The sequence below is a fragment of the Tenrec ecaudatus genome, chromosome X, assembly GCF_050624435.1.
Source record: "Tenrec ecaudatus isolate mTenEca1 chromosome X, mTenEca1.hap1, whole genome shotgun sequence".
Lineage (NCBI taxonomy): Eukaryota > Metazoa > Chordata > Mammalia > Afrosoricida > Tenrecidae > Tenrec > Tenrec ecaudatus.
In genome coordinates, this window is record NC_134548.1 from 17,040,523 (window position 1) to 17,063,586 (window position 23,064).

General features: G+C 43.7%; 1 pseudogene; it reads right to left on the reverse strand.

Moving 5' to 3' along the window:
- Positions 1-20,143: 20,143 nt before the first annotated feature.
- On the reverse strand, positions 20,144-21,221 carry LOC142433900 (mitotic checkpoint protein BUB3 pseudogene; annotated as a pseudogene).
- Positions 21,222-23,064: the final 1,843 nt, after the last annotated feature.

Below are 23,064 nucleotides of genomic sequence, written 5' to 3' on the forward strand. Positions count from 1 at the left end.
CAACTCCTAACTAGAAGGATAATAATGATAAATTTATAATAGCTATTATTTATTGACACTTACTGGATTTTAAAGAAGCCCCGGTGGGCCCCTGAATTAGAGTTCAGCTGCTAATCACATGCAAGATTGGTGGTTTAATCTCGCTTGCTACTCCCTGGGAGAAAGATGAGGCTGTCTTCTCCTGTAAAGATTTATAGTTACTGGGGGCTGCCTGGGCGAACACCACGGGGGACCATCCATTGCTGCCTGGGACCCCTCCACCAGCACCCCGTTTGCCCGGCCGCCCCTGTCAGCTTAGCTCCCGCTCCACTCCCAGCCAGGAACCTGCACTGAGCGCTTCTCGCTGGGGGCCTGCAGCTGGAGCCCATCCCGCTTCTACTCGGAGCCACTTCAGGCTGACCTCTGGCCTGCGTGACCACGGGAGCGTGAGCGACAGGGCCTTGCACTCTTGCCAGAGCCGCATTGCCCTCCCTGGCGCACTGTGGAAGTTCCAGCAGCCAGCGGCTCCAACTTCTGAGCCTGCCATGACACATTCCTCCCAGGGCAGAGGACAAGCGCCATTGCCGCTATTTCCCACCAGAGCCGCCCCTGTCCAAACCGGCTGGGAACACGTCGCTAAGGAGCCTGCTCCACTCACAGGGCCAGCGGCTCAAGCGATAAACGCCCGCCTGCTAGGGAGCCTAGGCCACAGCTTTGTGGTCCCCGCCAGAGCTGTCTGTGTGTTCTGGCCTGCTCTCACCACCACGATGCCCTGTGGGGTCTCCAGTGCCAGCTTCTAAGACTGCCACAGCCCTTCCCAGCCAGCATAGGAGGTGGGTGCTGAGGCTTGTGCCTCCCTCAGTACCCCTTGTGGCCACAGCCCTTTCAGCCAGGTGCAGGAGGCCCGCCTTGTGGGGCTGTTCCCACATGTGTAGCCTCTCCCCACAGGTTCAACTCTACAGGCCTTCAGGGATCTGGGAGTGCTTGCTGATCTGAAGAGCATTGTCCCCTCACATAGCCTGGCTCTGGAGCCCAGATAAGCACCATGTCCTGTTGCAGGGAGGCCTCACCCACTTCTGCCTTCTATTAAGTATCACAAGAACTTGGAGGGAAAAGAAGGGGAAAATTTAAAAATATATAAATCTTTTATCTCATGCTGGTTTCTCTGTTTGTTTTTTCTTTTACTCTCTGCGTTTTCTTTTCTCTCTTCTCTCTTCCTCCTTTGTCATTATTACTATTACTTCTCTTATGCCCCTTTTCTATAGGTTTTCCTTCTATCCCTTTTTCCTTCTACCACTTTCACTATTATCACTTTTTTCTCTCCCCTTTTATAGATTCACCTTCTTTCTTTCTCTCCATTTTTCTTTTTCCTCCCAAAATTAAAAAAAATATTTTTAAATTTTTAAATTTTGCTTTTTTTATTACCAAACCAAAGATAGGGCTGCTAAGGGTACCCTGACAGACCAGGTCAAAGCAGCCTGGAGGCACTAATTGAGGGTCTAGCCCCCACTCTGGTCGCTGAAACATCTCAGCACTGCGGGTCACAAAGACTTTGGGGAACTCCGCCAACAAAGCAGTCTGACCCATCCTTATAGTAGGTCATAGGCAGTCCCCTGAAAGAATCCTTAACAGTAAAACAGACAAGGTTCCCCTGACTTCCCAGAAACATGGGGCCTATGAAATGATTGAGGAAAAATTAACAGACCACATCACTCCCAGCAAAAGAAACTAGAGAGACAAAACATAGCAGAGCTAACGTCTCTCATAGAAGAAACAGATACAGGTCTGTCGCAGAAGGAAATCTTCAGAAGTCTGCTCGCAGTAATACAGGAGCTGAGGGAAGCAACCCAGAACAAGGATGCAATGATAGAGGAGATGAAGTCCACAATAGAGGGAATGAAGTCCACGATAGAGGGGATGAAGTTCACCACTAAAGGGAATCGCAGGAGCTAACAGAGGAGGTAGCAGAAGCCACACACAAGGTCATGGAATTTACAATTAGGCTTGAAGAGACAGAGAACCATATAAGTGATCTCGGGAACACTCAAACAGACCTAAGCAAGCGAGAAAGACAGTCAGATAGGAAAATTAAAGAAACAGAAGATAACCTGAGATCAATGACAGATGCTATGAAGAGGAATAGTATTTGAATAATCGGTCTATTGGAGCACAACAGAACACACAAGTCAACAGCCAAGATAGCAAAAGAATTTCTGGAAGAAAACTTTCCCACCCTAACAAGGGAGAACCAGGCACTCATACAGGAAGCATAAAGGATGCCAGCTAGATTAGACCCAAAGAAGAACACGCCAAGACATATAATAGTAAAAATATCCAACTTTGAGGAAAAAGAGAAAATTTTATGAGCAGAAAGAAAAAGAAAGAAGTCACATACAAAGGAGCGCAGGTAAGAATATGTTCAGACCTATCAGCAGATAGCATGAAGAAGAGGAGAGAATGGAGCAACATCTTCCAAAAGCTGAAAGAAAAAAATGCCTGCCCCAGAATCCTGTACCCTGCCAAGTTATCCATTAAGATAGATGGTGAGATACGGGTCTTTCAGGACAAGGAAAGACAGAAAAATATGTTGTATGACACCCGACCCTGCGGAAGATACTGGCTGACTCACTATGGCCAGAGGATCAATCTCCACCAAGAAAAAACAGGAGACCACCATATAGCCCATCTCCATCTAGAAGCCAACATGCCAGCAACAATTACCAGGACAACAGGGTCTCAGATGGAAAAGAAGACAAAATAGAAACTCTCCACTCAAACACAGCACACTGATATGAAATGAGATAGGTAAAGACCCAAAACACAAGACAGTGTATGACAACTATGAATCTACAGATAGTGATAATAACTCTGAAATACAATGGACTCAATTCATACATTAAAAAAAAGAGGCTGGAGGACTGGCTCAGAAAACATAATCTATCAATATGTTGCCTGAAAGAGACAAATCATAAGCTAACAGAGAAGAATATTCTAACAATAAAGGGTTGGCAGAAAGTTTACCAACCGAATTGTAACTCAAAAAAGGCAGGGGTGGCTATCTTAATCTCCGACAAAATGGACCTGAAGATCCAAACCATAAAAAGAGACAAAGAGGGACACTACAAAATGCTCAAAGACTCAGTAAACCAAGAAGCACTTAGCATATTGAATATTTATGCTCCAAATAATGGTGCAGTGAATTTCGTCAAACAAACTATTAAAAAATGAAAAAAGAAATCACGGAATCAACAATCATAGTAGGTGACTTTAACACTCCACTATCAGTAAAATACACATCACTGGGAAAGAAGCTCAGCAAAGAGGTCATAGAGCTAAACAATGTAATTAGGCAACAGGGCCTGATAGACATTTATAGAGCTTTCCATCCAACTGCTAGGGATTTCACATGCTTTTCAAGTCCACATGGATCTTTTTCAAGAATAGACCACATGCTGGGACACAAGTCCAGCCTGAGTAAATTCAAACACATAGATATTATCCAGACAACTTTCTCAGATCACCATGCTATAAAGCTGGAGATTAATGAGGATGTTCAGAAAAGCAAGGTCAACCAATTGGAGGATCAACAACAATCTCCTGCGACATGACTGGGTACAGGTCCAGATTAGAAAGGATATAGGAAGTTTCTAACGAGAACGAGAATACAACATATCAAAACTTATGGGAAACTGCGAAGGCAGTTAGCAGAGGTAGCTTGATATCATTAACGCATATATGAAAAAAGAAAAGAGGTGTATGACAGATACGTTAACACAAAACCTCCCACAACTAGAGCAGAGACAGCAGAACAACCCTTCCAATAGCAAGAGAAAAGAAATAATAAAAATAAGGGCAGAGTTAAACCAGTGGGAAGACAAGGGAACAATGCAAAAGATAAATACAGCTAAAAACTGGTTCTACGAAAGAATTAACAAAATTGACTGTCCTCTGGCAAAGCTTACTAAGGATAGAAAGAAGCAAACATTAATAGCCAAGATGAGGGATGAAACAGGGACAATAACAACAAACCCCATTGAGATTAAAAGGATAATCACAAAGTACTATGAAGGTCTGTATTCTAATGAATTCAGAAATATGGAAGACATGGATAAATATTTGGAAAAACAGTCTCTCCCTAGATTATCTCAGACAGATCAAGAACCTCAACTAACCTATAGCAAAAGAAGAAACAGAGAGGGTCATCTAGAACCTACCAACAAAAAAATCCATAGGGTCAGATGGCTTCACAACAGAATTCTACCAAGCATTCAGTAAAGTGTTGACACCGATCCTCCACAAAGTATTCCATAACATAGTAGAGGATGGCAAACTCGCAAGCTCAATTTACGAAGCCAGCATTACTTTGATACCCCAAACAGGGCAAAGACCCCATGGGTATGGAGAATTACAGACCAATATCTATAATGAACATAGGTGCAAAAATCCTTAACAAAGTAGTGGCCCATAGCATACAAAAGTATATAAATAAAACCTGTCATCTATCACAACCAGGTAGGATTCATCCCAGGGATGCAGGGATGGTTTAACATCCGAAAATCCATCAATATTATACATCACATTGAGAAGAAAAAGGATAATATCATATGATAATATCTATAGAGGCAGAAAAAGCATTTGACAAAATCCAGCACTCATTCCTAATAAAGACATGCATGAAGATGGGATTGGAAGGTAAGTTCCTCAAGCTGATACAAGCTATTTATGAAAGGCCAATGGCCAACATCATAATCAATGAAGAAAAGACAAAAACAACCCCATTGAAAAAGGGTACAGGACAAGGATGCCCCCTGTCCCCTCTTCTATTCAATATCGTTTTGGAGGTTCTGGCTAACAGCATAAGACAGGGGAAGGACATCAAAGGGATCCAAATGGGAGAGGAGGAGGTGAAACTATTGCTATTTGCAGAGGACATGATCCTGTACATTGAAGACCCCAAAAGCTCCACACCTGGAGTACTCACAGCGATAGAGGAACATGGAATATGGAAGAGTGGCAGCATCTGATCTTTAACAAGGGTCCCAAAACCATCAAGTGGGAAGCGGATGCCCTTTTTAACAAGTGGCGCTGGAAACAATGGATATCCACATGTAGAAAGATGAAACAAGACGTTTACCTCACCGCATGCACTGGAATAAACTCAAGGTGGATCACAGACCTAGAATTTAAACCCCAAACCATCAGGACCATCAAGGAGGGAATTGGGACTAACCTCAGAGCACTGGCCCAGGGAACTCATAGGTTCACTGCAATAGGGAAGGGTACCCACACAGGTGAACTGGAAATCAACAAATGGGATTTAATAAGAATAAAGCACCTGTGCACCTCAAAAGACTTCACCAAGAGGGTGACAAGACAACCCACAGACTGGGAGAGGATTTTTAGTAATGACACATCGGACAAATGGCTCATTACTAAAATCTACAACACCATCATGACCTGCAAAAAGAGGAAAAACAGTTAACCCCCTAGGGAAGTGGGCAAACGAACTGAAAAGAACTTTCAATACGGAGGAGTCCCATATGGCCAATAAGCATATGAGAAAGTGTTGCAGATCATTAGCCATAAGAGAAATGCAAATCAAAACAACCATGAGATACCACCTAACACCGCCGAGGTTATCCCCAAACAGAAAATCAGAGAGAAACAAGCGTTGGAGGGGCCGTGGTGAAGTAGGAATGCTCCTCCACTGCTGGTGGACGTGTAGATTTTTAAAGCCACTGTGGAAAGCTATCTGGAGATACTTAAAGAAAATGGAAATTGATCTACCTTATGACCCAGTCATCTCTCTACTGAGCATATACCCGGTGGAAGCAACAAATAAAACACGACTAGTCATCTGCACTCCAATGTTTATTGCGGCAGAATTCACAATTGCAAAGACTTAGAAACAGCTTAAGTTTCCATTGACAGATGAGTGGATTAGTAAACTCTGGCACATTCACACAATGGAGTACTATGCAGCACTGAAAAGCATGGATGATCACATGAAACACATCATTTTGTGGGAAGAGCTGGAAGGAATCATGTTCAGTGAGGTATGCCAAACTCAAAAGGACAGGTACAGCATGAGTCCCCTGAGGCAAGTACAATCAGCACGGCAGAAATAGAAGAATAAACACCTATCTTGCAATAAACATGTGGAAGCATAGATAGTTGGAGGGAGGGCAGGCCACACCTAGGGAGGTACATGAGAGCCCAACATAAAGAAGGGGGCAGGTGGAGGGCGGGGAGAAACTGAGTTGGTAGCACGGGGGGAACAGGGCACTAACCCACCCAGGGGGAGAATATTCGTTGTGTCCCCGCAGAACTGGAACGTGCATACAGAACCCACCATGACACGCCAAACCAGGAGGGCAACGTAACGCATGGAGGAATCCACAAAGAGACTGGACCATATGCCGGCCCTAACCTGAATTAGTCCGATCCCCACCATGGAAGGGAGTAACACAGAAAATGAAAATAGATAGTCTGGTGTGGGAAAGGAACTGACCTACCACACCACACCCAGAACAAAACTGAAGCAAAGGAAGGAAGAAGGATGGAGCAGAGCACTTCTGGGCCCACCAAGCTCAGAGGACGAGAGCCCGGCTCAGAGGGCCCAATGTACAGAGAGGACCATGTAGCCAGCCCCACAGCAAGGTGCAACATCCTGCACTGACCCATGGCCCTACACGGGACAGCACCTGAGACACAGTGGGGGATGTACGACTGAGCTGACCCCACCACACTGAGGCAAAACACTGGGAGTGTGCAATGGAGCAGCGGGGTAAGCAAAGCAAAGAATGCCCGAGGGAGTATCAAGTATGGACTCTGGGGCCAGGATGTGGCACCCCATCAGACTCATCCAGAAAGCACTCCTAATGGTCAACAAACAGACCTTGAACTACTAACAAGCTCCCCGCCCCTGTCTTTTTGTTTTGTTTCTTTTTTTTCTTCTTTTAAATTTTGTATGTCAGTGTTTTTTTGTGTGTTAGCTTGACGGTGTTGCTGCCGTCGTGACCATGTTCTTATGTGCCACTTTGGTGCTGTCAAAGCCATCCCCAATTTTATGCACATATTAATATATCTGTAGGTCCACCTAGATAAGATGTATGACCACGAGCTGTCGAAGGGAACAGGTATCAAGCATCAAGGAACAAAAAAAATCATATCATTGAAAATGTGGGTGAGTGCAGAGTGGTGACTCAAAGCCCAATGCTAGTCAACCGGACACCTCTTACTGAAGGGTTGTGGGGAGGAGATGGTTCAGGCAGGGTGCAGGGTAGCAATGATGAAACATATAACTTTCCTTTAGTTCTTAAATATTTCCTCCCCCCCTCCCCCCCACCACCATGATCCCAATTCTACCTTACAAATCTGGCTAGACCAGAGTATGTACACTTGTACAGATAGCAATTGGAAACACAGGGAATCCAGGACAGATGACTCCTTCAGGACGAGTGGTGAGAGTGGCGATGCCTGGAGGGTGGAGAGAATGTGGGGTAGAAAGAGGGAACTGATTACACGAATCTACATATAGCCTCCTCCCTGGGGGAGGGACAGCAGAGAAGAAGGCGAGGGGAGACATCAAACAGTGTAATATATGACAAAATAATCATAATTTATGAATGATGAAGGGTTCATGAGGTAGCGGGGAGTGGGGAGGGAAGGGGAAAATGAGCAGCAGATATTAAGGGCTCAAGAAGAAGTTAAATGTTTTGAGAACTATGATGGCAGCAAACATACATATGTAATTGACACAATGGATGAGTGTATGGTTTGTGATAAGAATTGTACGAGCCCCCAATAAAATGATTTTTTTATAAAAAAGATAGGCTGGACAAACAAGGTGAGAAGAAAATAGCGGGATCAACGGTCCTGGAGGGACATGAGAGTGTGGGAGGTAGGGGAAGGGAGGAGGTGTTGGCCAACCCAGGTACAAGGGAACAACGAGTGGTTCAAAACCAGTGGAGGGAGGGGATGGGAGGACTGGTAGGGAGTGACCAAGGGCAAGGTAACTGAGAGGAATTACTGAAACCAGAATAAAGGCTGAACATGATAGTGGGCCAGGAGGAAAGCGTAAGGAAATAGAGGAAAGGAGTAGGAGGTAAAGGGCACCCATAGAAGCCTAAATACAGACATGTACTTATGTAAATATATATAGGATTAGGGGGCAAATAGACCTATGTGCACCTATTTATAAGTTTAGAAGTAGGGTAGCAGGTCAACATTGGGCCTCCTTGCGTGCATTCCCTTAACACAAGAGCACTTTGCTCAGCTAAACGGTCATTTCATGATAACCACTTTCACGACATGATCACTGAAGACAGATGTGTGCATAAGCAAACGTGAAGAAAGCTGATGGTGCCCGGATATCAAAAGATATAGCATCTGGGGTCTTAAAGGCTTGAAGGCAAACAAGCGGCTATCTAGCTCAGAAGGAACGAAGCCCACAGAGAAGAAGCACACAAGCCTGTGTGAACACGAGGTATTGAAGGGATCAGGTAGCAGACACCAAAGGACAAAAACCATCATTGTGTGATCACCTTCCCCACATAAATGCTGAAGATGAATGTATGCATAAGTAAGTGTGGTGAAGAAGGCTGATGGTGCCCAGCTATCGAGAGATATAGTGTCTGGGGTCTTAAAAGCTTGAAAGTAAACAAGCAGCCATCTAGCCCAGAAGCAACAAAGCTCACATGGAGGCAGCACATCGACATGTGTGATTATGAAGGGCCGAGGGGAGCAGGTTTCAAGCACCAAAGGCGGGGGTGGGGGGGACTCATGTCGTGAATGAGGGGAGCGCTTGATGGGGACCCAATGCCCATCTCTAGACAACTGGACATAATTGCAGAGGGATAGTGGGGAGGAGATGAGTCACTCAGGGTTCAGTGTAGCAATAAGAAAACTCACGGCCTTCCTCTAGTACTTAAATGCTTCCTCCCCCCAACTATCATGGTCCCAATTCTACCTTGAAAACCTGATTGGACCAGAGGATGCACAGCAGTACAGATGGGAACTGGAAACACAAGGAATCCATGACGGATGAACCCCTCCGGACCAGCAGTGAGAGTGGCGATACCGGGAGGGAAGGAGGTGTAGAAAGGGGGAACTGATCACAGGGATCTACATATAACCTCCTCTCTGGGGGATGGTTAGCGGAGAAGTGGGTGAAGGGAGACTCAGGGCAGTGTAAGATAAGATAAAATAATATTTTATGGCTTGTTGGGGTTTCCTGGGGGAGGGGAGGGGGATGAAAGGGAGGGGAAAAAGGAAAATGAAGAGCTGATTCCAGGAATCCAGGCAGAAAGCAAATTTTGGGAATGACGAGGGCAACGAATGTATAGGTGTGTTTTGCACAGTTAATGTATGGATGGATTGTGATAAGAGTTGTATGAGCCCCAATAAGATTATTTTAAAAAAATGAAAAAATTCTTGAAAGTTCTATTGAACTTTTTCGATGATTTATTTTAATGCTGCAAAGGTTTCAATGAGAAAATATATCTAGGGGATGCTTATGTGCTCCAATAAAATGATAATAGTGCCGCTACAGTGACGCAGAGACATATCTGAATAGATTTTGAGCTCTCACTTGATCACAGCCTTAGTACAAGAACATTTAGTTCTTGTAGCATGGCTCTGGTTGGTACTTACTCCCATGAGGTGAGATGGCTCATGACCAGGCGATTGTTTCATTCTGCTATACGATCTCACGAGAACTGCCCCAATGGCACTTAACAACAACAACATGATTTTGTAGATTGTGGTTATTTTTAAACAGTTTTATTATATTTCACATACTTTACATGTCAATGTTTCAAATATATTAAAAAGAGTTGTGCAATCATAAAATGCTTCTCTGCCCTGCGAGAGCTGAGAGGGGCTGAGGTGGCAGCACCAGCTCCTGAGTGCTTTAAATGTGCCTGATTGAGGTGTGCTCTGAAGGCTTCGCTAGAAAAGGATTGTGCAAGAATGTGTTCAGAATTTTTATTCTGGTTACATGTTAAATCGATGATATTTTAGATAGATTGAATTAATGAAATACATTATTAAAGCTGAAAAAAGATTTATAGTCTCAGAAACCCCAGGGGTCAGTTGCATTCTCTTCTATAGGATCCCTATGAGTCAGAATTGACTCAATGGCAGTGGATTTGGTTTTGTTGGTTTACTAGGTTTCAGGCCCTGTGCTAATAGTGTTACATATATTTTGTCATATAATATCTATGACAATTATATGAGGTAAGCCATATTATTCCAATTGTATAGATGAGGAAATTAACACAGAGAAGGTTCAGAAGATCCAGTTGCCTACAGAAAGGCTTTGGGTCTCCACTCCGCACTTCCCCTCATTCACAATGATAAGATTTTTTTGTTCTGGGTCTTTGATGCCTGATACCTGATCCTATCGATACCTCACGATCACACAGGCTGCTATGCTTCTTCCATGTGGACTTTGTTGCTTCTTAGCTAGATGGCCACTTGTTTATCTTCAATCCTTTAAGACTCCAGATGCTCTATATTTTGATAGCCGGGCACCATCAGCTTTCTTCACCACATTTGCTTATGCTCCCTCTTTGTCCTCAGCAATCATGTTGGGAAGGTGAGTATCAAAGAATTCCAGGTTATTAGAACAAAGTGTTCTTGCATTGAGGGAGTACTTGAGTATAAGCCCAATGTCCATCTGCTACCTTAATTCTTAAATTTATATGAGTACATAGATCGATTCCCCTCTCATTATATACAAATATATTTACTTATATGCATGCCTGAATTTAGACCTCTATAAATGTGCTTTGCCTCCAGGTTCTTTCCTCTATTTATTTTTACGTTCCTCTTGTCCCACCATCATGTTCAGCCTTCATTCGGGTTTAGTAATTCCTTACTGCTACATTGCCCTTGATTAAGCTCCACTAGGCATCCTGTGCCCTTCTTTCTATTGATATTAGTTCACTTGTTGTTCCCTTGTCCCTGGGTTGGTCCCGGCACCATATTTCTACCACCTCCCTTTCTCCCATATCTCCTCCAGAACCACTTATCCCGCCTATCTTATCTAGATAGACACGCAGAGACATCAATAAGCACAAAGACCAGACAAAGCCAAACAAAATAAGCAAGGAAGTCAAGACCAACCAAACAAAAACAAAATAACAACAACAAAAGCAAGACCCTGACAAAAATGGAAAATCCTATAAATATTTCACGGTCTGTTTGTTGGCCTTTATGAGTATTTTCAATTTGGGTCTAATGGAGTGCCATACTCTGTCTCCAGAGTCTATTTTTGGTTTTGCCCAGGAATTTCATCATTTTGCCCCCTTGCTTTCCTATTGCATGCCCTTAACGTTTCGCCCAATGTGATTGGGTCAGATTGTGCATTATTGCCACACTGTGTCGCCAGTGTTGTCCCCCATAGCACTATGGTTTAGTGAGAAACGTGTCTCATGGTGGGGGCGGCCCTATGGTCCTCTCTGTGCATTGTCTGCTCTAGCAGGAATATTGTCTTCAGGGTTTGGTGGGCTAGGATGGGGAAGTATTCCTGTAGGAATTCCCTCGCTCTATTTGCTGTTGACTTTATTATGTCTTGTTATGGTAGTCCAATTATTCTAATATTGTTCTTATTCATAGCATCAGGCATGGCTCTCAGTTTTTCTGCAGCCTCTATGATTGTCTTATTTGACTGCCTCATTGGAATGCCTTTCCAGTTTGTTGATGTCTGCCGGGTTATCCCATAGGTCACTGATGCAATTCTCTGCCTCCTCAAGTCTGTTGGCAAAGCCTGTAAATTTGTTAAAGGATTTTGTTATATTATCCCTTAGCTCTTGCATTTCCCTTTGGTGCATTGTCTTTATCTCCTCTATCATTTCATCCTTTCTCTGTATTGCTTCCCTCATATCCTGTATGACTCCAAGCAGCATTCTGAAGATTTCTTTCTGTGGCAGTTCAATGTCTGTTTCTTCTATGCATGTTGTTAGGTTAATGGCTTCTTCTGGCATTGTCTTCTGTTTCGCCTGCTGTTCTGTTGAGGCTGTTGGGGCTGGTTACTGTTTATGTGTTCTTTTAGAGGAGTCCGACACCATCTTCCAGAGTTGAAGAGAACTGGGCTATCTCTTAGGGAACTGGTATGAGTACTTCTTCGAAATACCTGCAGGTAGCTTCACTGGGCGGGGTGGGGGAGGGGGTGTCAGGCTGTATCTTTCTGTGGTTTCACTCTTACCCTGGCCAACTAGTATTCCATTATTTGGAATGTGAGTTGGGTAGTCCTCTCACAGGACACTGGTTTGGTGGTTGTGGGCCCATGAGAATGGTGCTTCACTGGCTGATCTCCCAGGTAGCCATAGTGGTGTGTCCCATGGGTGTGGAGTGCCTCAAATGGCATGTGGTGTTTCCCTCTGCAAGTGAAGTGCCATGGAGGGCGAGTGGGTGTACCCTTCTTGGTGTAGAGCACTGTGGATGGCAGATGGAATTACCATAGTCAGAGAGATTACCATGGAGGTTGGGCGGTTGTTTCTGCAGCAGCAAGGAACACCACAAACGGCAGGCAGGAGACCCCCCAGCCACTTTTAGGACCTTGGGGTATAGGCAGGAGATTCCCACAGCTGTTTGGGGTGTAGCAGAGGGCGGGTGTGATTTCCACAGCTGCATGTAAAGCCAACAAGTGTGGGTGGGAGCTCCCCATACTGGGCAGTCAGAGTTGCCCTAGGCAAAGTGGAGTGACCTGGAGGCTGGTAGTTGCTTGGGAAAGGAAAGAGAGGTGGAAAAGAAGAAAAAGAGAGAAAGGAGAAAACAAAGACAAGAGCAAAAAATTTAAAGCAATGACACACACACCCCTGCACCCCCACACACAAAAGACACAACAAAAACAAAGGGACAAAACAAGAAAACAACAAAAAATAACAAGCAAGTCTGCTGAGACTGTGGTGGGAAAGAGAGATAAGATAGAGGAAGAAGAAAAAAGAAGAAAAAGGGAAAGAAGAAGAAAGGAAAGAAAAATATAGATAAAGTGATACCTGAGCCCTGTGTTGTGCTGTGTGCAGTACTGTCTCATGTAGTGCGTAGTATTGTTGCAGTGGGCAGACTAGAGCTCTCCCCGCTGGTTGGGCAGAATTGCCCTAGGCAAAGGGTAGGGGGCTGGAAGCCATCAGTGGGATGTGGAAGGAAAGTAAGTGAGAAGAGAGAAAAAGAAAAAAGAAAAGAAAAAAGAGATAGAGAAGAAAGAAAAAGATAAGAAAGAAGGAAAAAAAATAGCTGTGCTCACTGAGACTGACTGTGGTGAGATAAAGAGAAGAAAAAAAGTGAAGCGTAAAGAGATCCCTGATCCCCTGAATGCGGGGCTGAAGGGGTTTAAACCCTGCCCCAAGGTGGCAGATTGGCGTGCTCTTTTGGTGCAGGGTCCCACAGGTGCTGGGTGGAATTACACTAGTTGGCAAGATCACCATGGAGGCCAGACTAAGGTTTCCTCAGCAGCATGGAGTGTTGGAGAGGGTTGTCGCAGCTGCCTTGTGCAGTGTGCAGCGCTCCCACAGAGGACAGGCTGTAGTTCCCCCTACTGTTTGGGTGGAGTTGTCCTAGGTGGAGGGGAGTGGCCCGGAAGCCAGCAGTGGCATATGAAAGGAAAGAGAGGGAGAGAAGAGGAAAAAGAGAGGAAAAGAAGAAAAAATAAATAAAAGGGAAAAAAACCCACCAAAACAGAACTGGGCCTGCTGAGATTGACTGCTGTGGGAAAGACAGAGGGGGAGAGAATCAAGAGAGAAGAAAAAGAATAGAAAATAAGGAGATAGCTGAGCCCTGATCACCTGACCATGGGGCTGGAGGAGTTCCAACCCTGCCTCAAGGTAGAGGGGTGATGTGCCCGTTTGGTGTAGGGTCCCACAGATGCTGGGGGGAATTACCCTCCTAGGCAAGATCACGGGGAATTACTGTCAATGTGTCTATATACATTTTCAATTCTGTGAGGATTTGATTTGTGTATTTTGAGGGTCTTTCATTGGGTGCATATATGTTTATTGTAGTCATGGCTTCTTGAACTACCATGCCCTTTATCTTTATGTAGAGGACAGAAAAATTTATTAGGACATCCAGGTTGCAACAAGACATAATTCCTCAAAAAGACCCTTCTATTTAAACCACTTTGGTTGAAAGGGAAAACAGAGGCTGAGTTATTAAAACTTAAGGTCTTGAGCTTAGTTTCTTACTTTCCCCTGCCTTCTTCTGGTCCCCAAGGGTCCCACTGCTTTGGGTTTGATTTCTTTGCAACAAACCAGGCAGTGTGATTCTGGTCGACCTCTGGCACCAGATCTGAACAGAGCTGCTTTTCAGGTTTGGGATCTATAGAAGGGCCACCTTGCCTCTTTAACCACAATCAGCCAGACACTCTATCAGGACTAATTTTATGAGCCGAAATAAAATAAAATAAAGAATGAAACTAAGGAATTCAGTGTTGTTTGAATAAAGAGAAGTAAGCTAATTGGTTAATTGTCATAGAACCATTTTGAATGATAACTCACCTGATGAATCTTTTTTAAAAAACATTTTATTAGGGGCTCATACAACTCATCACAGTCCATACATATACATACATCAATTGTATAAAGCACATCCGTACATTCTTTGCCCTAATCACTCTCAAAGCATTTGCTTTCCACTTAATCCCTCTGCATCAGGTCCTCTTTTTTTCCCCTCCCTCCCCGCTCCCCACTCCCTCATGAGCCCTTGATAATTTATACATTGTTATTTTGTCATATCTTGCCCTATCCGGAGTCTCCCTTCCCCCCCCTTCTCTGCCGTCCATCTCCCAGGGAGGAGGTCACATGTGGATCCTTGTAATCAGTTCCCCCTTCCCAACCCACTCACCCTCCACTCTCCCAGCACCGCCCCTCACACCCCTGATGAATCTTTTAATGCTCAAAACATAACTTTTTGTAAACAAGAAAAATATATTCGGCTTGAGACTAAATGACCTCAATAGTTGACTCAACCGTCATTGTGGAGATAGGATTAATTGTGAAGGTTGCAGGGGAGTCTCTGGTTTATAAGCTCCCATCAAAAAATTGAGAATGAACAGAAGCCTGAACATGGTACCACTCTTGGGCAACTGTTAGCTTGTCCCTGACCCCAACAACTTTTAGAACAGGAGCCTGTTAAAATGTATACACTGGAGCCTGGACCAAACCAAACACACTACCATCGAGCCAGTTCTTGCTCATAACCACCTATAGGAAACAGTAGAACTGCTTCATAGGGTTTCTGAGACAGTGCATCCTTATAAGAAGCCTCGTATTTCTCCTGTGGAGCGGCTAGTAGGTTCACACTACTGCCTTTACATTTAGGATCTTAGTGAACTCACTGAATTCCTTTCTCCTGCCCAGGCCTATTGAATTTAGTGTTTCTGGAAGATGAAACTGAGGAACCTGCATTTTAAGAATCACTTCATGAAATTCTTTCCCTCATAAAAGTTTGAGAATTATGGATCTAGAGCAGAGGTTCTCAACCTGTGGGTCGTGGCCCCTGTGGGAGTCAAATGACACTTTCACAGGGGTTGGCTGATTCATAGCAGTAACAAAATTACAGTTGTGAAGTAGCAACAAAACTAATTTAATGGTTGGGGCGAGTCACCACAGCATGGGGAACTGTATTAAAGGGTCACAGCATTAGGAACCACTGGTATAGAGTATCCAAACTTTTAAAAGGAGTGGTAAAACACGGGTAGAAGTGGCTCCTGACAGGCACTGGGCCAATGTCAACACTTGGCACCAAGGTGTTACCTTCCTCACCCTGTACTGTGTGTCTCTAACCTGGCTTTATCTTGCTGAAATCAAGGGTTCCAATTTTAATGGGTGCCCCAGTTGACAAAATGTTAACTATGTAACTGGAATTTTAACATCTGTACAATCACTTTGTCTGTGATGAACTCATTTTCTGAATTCTTTGCAACATGAAATTATATTTAGTACTTTTGAAGTCTTTGAGAGATGATGCTGAAGATTAAAAACTTGACATTTTCTATAAACCCTGAGTTGGTATATGTTTTTTTTCCCCTTTGATCATTGAAAGCTAAAACAAAGAACAAAGAATACCAAATTCTTGCCTATTGAGTGGATTCCAATTCATAGCAACCTGACAACTTCCCTCCTTTCAAACTATTTGAGTAGAGCAAAGTATGAGTATGAGAGATTGAGCCACATGGCATGTACAAACTCATTGCCACTGAGTCAATTCCTACTCGTTGTTAGGTGCCATTGAGTCCGTTCTGACCCATGGTGACCCTATGCACAACAGAATGAAACTTTGTCTGGTCCTGAGCCTTCTTCACAATTGTTCCTATGCTCAATCTCATTGGTGCAGCCACTGTCAATCCATCTCCTTAAGGGCCTTCCTCTTTTTCATTGCCCCTCTACTTTCCCAAGCATGATGTTCTTCTCCAGGGACTGGTCTCTCTTGAGAACATCTCTGAATATGTAAGACGAAGTCTTACCAGTCTAGCCTCTAAGGAACACTCTGGCCATACTTTTTCCAAGACAGGTTTGTTTGCCCTTTTGGCAGCCTATGGTTCTTTCAATATTCTTTGTCAGCACCACAATTCAAACGCTTTCCTTATTCAATGTCGAAGACCATGCATGCATATGAGGCAATTGAAAATACCATGGCTTGGGTCTGACACACCTTAATCCTCAAAGTAACCTCCCTGCTACTTAACACCCTTAAAGAGGTCTTGAGTAGTATATATACCTAAAGCAAAGTGAAATGATCTCTTGGTTGCTGCTATTTTGAACAGTGATTTAGGATCCAAGCAAGACAAAATCCTTGATAACATCAATCCTTTCTCCATTTATCATGACGTTGCCTATTGGTCCAATTGTGAGGATTTCAGTTTTCTTTACATTGATTTTTGATCCATACTGAAGGCTGTAATTCTTGATCTTCATCAGCAACTGCTTCAAGGCATTCTTACTTCCAGCAAGTAAAGTTGTGTCATCTTCATATTATAGGTTGTTAGTATGCCTTCCTCCAATCCTGATGCTGCATTCTTCATATAATCCAACTCCTCTGGTTATGTGCTCAGCATACAGATTGAATATGTATGCTAAAAGGATACATAGTTGACACATAGCTTTCCTAATTTTAAACCATGCTGTATGACCTTCCTTGTTCTATCACACAACTTCCTCTTGATCCACATACTAGTTCCACATGAGCACAAATTTCCCCTTCTTCTCAAGTCTATCCATAGCTTGCTAGGTTCCATATAGGCTAATGCCTTGAGATAGTCAATGAAGAACAAATTATCATCTTTGTGGTATTCTCCACTTTCAGCAAAGATACATCTGATACTAGCAATAATATCCTTTGTTCCAAGTCTTCTTCTGAGTCTGGTCCGAACTTCTGGAAGCTCTCTGTCAATGTAATGCTACAGTTGTTGCTGGATGATCTTCAGCAAAATTTTAGTTGTATGTAATAATGATCTATAATTTTCACATTCTGTTGAGTCACCTTTCTTTGGAATGGGTGCAAATTTGGATCTTGTGTCATTTATATCTCATTTGTCAATTTGAGGATTAAGAGTGAAGGGGTGGAGTCTAGCCTGTCAATCAAGATATAGCCAATGAGGCCTCTGCTCTGTGTGGGCATGGCCTTCCCCTGAGAATTCTGGGAACTCTTGAATTTCCTCCTTGGAGGCAGGAGAGACTGCTCTCTCTCTACTCACTCCCTGAGATGATGCTCTACTGACAAGACACATGGTGCTACGACCTGGGAACTGAAGAAGCCACATGGACCTACCCTGATGCAACGAGCCCTCTGAAGCCAGAGAAGCCACTTAGAGACCCCTGTCAGTGATGAGTTGCTTACAACACCACTAGATCCCGACTTCCAACCCACTGGCTTGTGATCTTCCTGCATTTGGCATCATTGCATGTGTTTTGTGAGTCCGAAGAGGACATTATAGAGTGGTATCGGACATATCGGTTAATATCAGACTTATGGACTTGATCTGGACTGGGCTGGGATGTTTTCTCAATATTCAATTGCTCTTGTATATAAACCTCTTTCTTATTCACATATGAGTCTCTATGAATTTGTTTCTCTAGTCAATCCAGACTAACACAGATCACTTCCATTCAGTTGGCCAAGTAACTCTCTTCTAAATTTCCTGGCATAAATGAATAAGTGCTTCTAGTGCTTGAGGAGTGTGCTGACACATTTCAATTGGTATTCCATCCATTCTTGGAGACTTTCTTTTTAGCAAATATTTTCCATGTAGATCGAACTTCTTTCAGCACCATGGTTCTTGCTCAAAAGCTACCTCCTGAAATGGTGGAATTGGAATGTTGACTATTTCCTTTTGCTACAGTGATTGTATATTCTTTCCATCTTCCTTTGATGCTTCCTGCATCACTCCATAGTTTGCCCAAAGAAAATTTTCAATATTGAAACTCAAGGCCTGAATTTTTTTCTTGATTTCTTTAAGTTTAAGATATGCTGATTGTGTTCTTCCTTTAGGGTTTTCAAACTCTAGGTCTTTGCACATTTCATTATAATATTTTACTTTGGTTTCTTGAGTAGCCCTTTGAAATTTTCTGTTCATGTCTTTAACTTCATCATTTCTTCCATTTGCTTTAGTTACTCTAAGAACAAGTTTCTGAGTCTCTTCTGACATCTACTTTGATCTTTTCTATATTTACTGTTCTTTTTAAAATTACCTTTCCTTTCTTCATGAGTGTTGGTCTTGATGCCGTCCCACAGAGCTCATCAGGTCTTCTGTTCAATGACTCAAATCTCTTCTTGAGATGTTCTAAAAATTCAGGTGGGATAGACTCAAGGTTGTACTTTGGCTGTCATGGATTTGTTTTTAATCTTCTTCAGCTTCAAACTGAACTTACATATGAACAATTGATGGTATGTTCTGCAATCAGTTCTTGGCCTGATTTTAACTGCTGATACTGAGCTTCTCCATTGTCTCTTCACATTGATGTAGTAAATTTGATATCTGTTTATGCCATCTGGATAAGTCCACATATATATTTTTTGTTAGTCTGACTGGATTAGAGAAACAAATTCATAGACACACATATGTGTATAAGGGAGAGGTTTATATATAAAAGGAATTGAACATTGAGAAAACATCCCAACTCAGTCCAGTCCAAGGTCATAAGTCTGATATTAGCCCAGATGTCTGGCAGCAATCTGTAAAGTCCTCTTCAGACTCACGAAACACAGGCAATAACGCTGAATGTAGAAGATCACAGGCCAGTGGGTTGAAAGTCTTTGGTGGTAGAAGCATCTCAGTGCTGGCAGGGGTCTCCAAGTGGCCAATCCAGTTCTCAGGACTGCATCAGGGTAGGTCCATGTGGCATCTCCTCAGGGATACCTTGCAGGAAGTCAGCCTTGTCAGTAGAGAGTCTTCAAGGGAATGAACCAAGAAAGACAGTGTCTCCTGCCTCCAAGAAGGAATTCCCAGATTTCCCAGAATTCTCAGGAGAAGGCCATGCCCACACAGAAGTCTCATGGGCTAACATTGACAGCCTAGACACCACCCCTACACGCTTAATCCTTAAATTGACACCAGGTTAGGTGACAATCACAAATTGCATTCTAGATTATTGTAAAAAAGGTATTTGCTATGAAAAAATTTTTGGTCTTACAAAATTCTATCATGCAATCCCCAGCATCACCAAGGTTTTATTTTTTAACTATTGTTCCCTCCTCTTTCCTTTCAACATTTGCATTTCAATTGCCAATAATTATCAATGCATATTAGTTAAATGTAGGATCAATTTCAGACAGAAGACATTGGTAGACTTCTTTAACTTTAATCACTGTCTTTGATGATTTTTGCATACATCTGAATACTATTTTCTTTTTGAAGGGCTCTGAACCTCAGCTTTATTAGACAGCACACAAATAACCGGTCAGATGGTGAGACAAACAGAACACGGCTGCTCAGAAAAAGCCTTGGGCTTGGGCGGGGGGGGGGGGGGGGGGGGGAACAGGCGGTAAGGGACACACGGAACAATTCTTCAGACCCCTGCACAAGAATACAAAGACCCCTGATCCTAAAACGGCATTCTGTAGCACATGGTACACAGACAAGTTTCTTTTTACAACAGAAAAAGGAGACCCGCACACGCTACACCATGTGTCGCGAGGACCACGCCACGTCCCTTAGGGGGTAATCATGTCTTTGTAGCACGCACACCACGCTTTCCACAGAGAAACCACTTTCGCAGGACGGTTAGGTAGACTTGGGTTTTGTTTCTGCATCTGTCACCTGGTAAATGAAGACACCGTCTTCAGGATGCTCCGTGTCATCCATCTCATACATGTATGGCGATGCTATGGCCAGCGTGGTCCCATTGCTGCTGAAGGCAAGGGATGCGATGCTGGTGGGGTACCGGTGGAACTGGCACAGTCGCTTCTTGTTAAACGGATCCCAGATATTTACAAATCCATCAGACCCACCTGTGGCAAACGTATTGTGGATGTTGTGGAAGGAAATGGCATTGACGGGGTAGATCTGCTCAATGTTACTCTCCTTCAGCCGGTGGCACTTGAAGGCATACTTCTTCTTCTGTACCTCAGGGCTCGGGTCCAAGTACTCCACCGCCACCCGGCCCTCAATGGAGCTCAGCACGTAGCCCTGCTTGTTGGGGAAGGCCCGGATGCTGCGCGTCTGGTACTTGAGGCTGGACTCCGGCGCTGCTGCACGTAGCCCATGTTCCGCAAGTCCCACACCAGCACTCGGCGGTCCGCCGTCCCCACTATCAGCCTGTCGCCAGACACAGAGAGGGTGTACACCTTTTCCGGCTGCGAGAAGGTTCCAGCATTACAGGGCGTTCGAGGATCCCACAACGTAACTGTCTGATCCCAACTCCCAGTAACCATCACATTCACTTCCGGACAGTATTCAACACATCTGATGGGGGCGTCATGGGTCCCGACAAGGTTTTCTTGATCAGTATTCAAATCATGCATTTTCAGTTGATGATCTAACCCCCCACTCCAAGCATGAGTTGGATCATAGAAGGCTCAGTCCAGGACGGCGCCGGTGTGCTGGTACTTGAGCCGCATGGAGTTGGCCGGCATATCGTAGAGGCGCACGGACGTGTCCCACGAGGACACGAGCAGGAACTGGGACGTGTTGGGGCTGAACTTCACCGACGAGATGCCATCCTCGGGCGGCTGGTTCAGCTTGAACTCGTTAGAGCCGGTCATCTTAAGCTCCGCTCAGAAACAACGCTGCCACCGCCGCCGTTCCCCTGAATACTATTTTCTTGATTGTATTTCCCTGACAGCGTACAGCTATAGTCCTATTACAGACAGCCTTGTACTTCAAGATAGATGTTGAAATGTCCCTTTTGATGATGAATGCCATGCAATTCCTCTTGATTGTGTCATTCCAAGCACAGTAAGTCATATGATTTTCTGATTCCAAATAGACAATATCAGTCCATTTCAGTTCACGAAGGCCTGTATGTTGATTTTTATGCATGACACCTTATTTTCACAACTTTCAATTTACCTAGATTCATTCTTTGTGCATTCCAAGTTCCTATTATTAGATTTTGCAGCTGTTTCTTCTCATCTGGAATTGTGCCCCATCAGTCAATGAAGATCCTCAAGGCTCCACTCCCACAGGCCTTTCTTTGAGAAATCAGCCTCCCACCCAATCATATTTTGAGTGCCTTCCAACCTGAGAGGTCCATCCTCCAGCGCTGTCTTTGACAATGTTCTGCTTCCATTCATTAGACCTTTAATATCTGACAATGTTTCCATGCTATGCATAAAGTTTTCAGCAACTAATTACTCAGAAATGGACAGCTGATTCCTTCTTCATAATCCGTTCTTAGTCTGGAAGCTCTGCCGAAACCTGTTCACTTTGGGTGGCCCTGATGGCATTTGAAATGCCGGTGACATAGCTTCCAGCATCAAAGCAACACACAAGCCACCACAGCATAACAAACTTACAGACATATTGTGGATACTTCAAGATGATCTTGAAATGTCCATTTTGGTGATGAATGCTGTGCTATTCCTCTTGATTGCGTTATTGCAGTCAATATGATTTTATGATTGAAAGTGGCCAATACCAGTTCTTTTCAGCTGAGTATAATCAATCTATTAACTATTTACAATCTAATAAAAGTTATATTTAAGCAATTTCAATAACATTATTACATATTATTATAGTGTTAAAATTGGTAATAAAATTACTAAGGATTTTGTGTAAATCTGCTGTACAAGATCTCTATAAAGCATTGAAAAGCAAGGATGTCACCTGGCCCAAGCCATGGCATTTTCAAGCGCCTCATATGCATGTGAAAGATGGACATTGAATAAGGAAAACGGAATAAGAATTGATGGGATTACATTGTGGCTCTGGTGAAGCTTATTGAAAGTACTATGGATTGCCAGAAGAACAAACAAATCTGTCTTGGAAGAAGTGCAGCTGTAATGATTGTTAGAGGCAATGATATTGAAACTTCATCTCTCGTACTTTGGACAGGTTGTTGGGAGAGACCAGTCCCTGGAGAAGAATATCATGCTTGGTAAAGTAGAGGGGGAGCAAAAAAGAAGAAGGTCCTTGGTGAGACACATTGATTGCAACCATGTGCTCAAATGTAAGAACAATTGTGGGGCTGGTGCAGTACCGGGCGGTGCTTCATTCTGTTGTACATGGGTTTTCTGTGACTCTGAACCCACCAGACACCACCGAACAACAACAAGAACACTGGCTCTGTATAGTCTGTTGTGGAAGGAGGTCCATGGTGGGGGTTGATGCCATAGTGTACAGGGTCCCATTCTTTCCACATTCAGGACCCACAGTGATTCTTCATGAAATACATTCAGGCTCCTGATTTCTTAGGTCCATGTAAGACAGTGATAGCTATATCCTTGTATATGTCTGTACATAAGCTAGTCAGCAGTTCTGCCCTAGAATGGTGTACCAAACAAAACACGCCCCCCGCGATCAAGCCTATTATAATCCAGGTGATTTTGACTCATTGGGACCCTTTAGGACAGAGTTGAACTGCTCCCCAGCTTTTTTAGGACTGCAAATCTGTATGGAAACAGACAGCCTCATCTTCCTTCAGA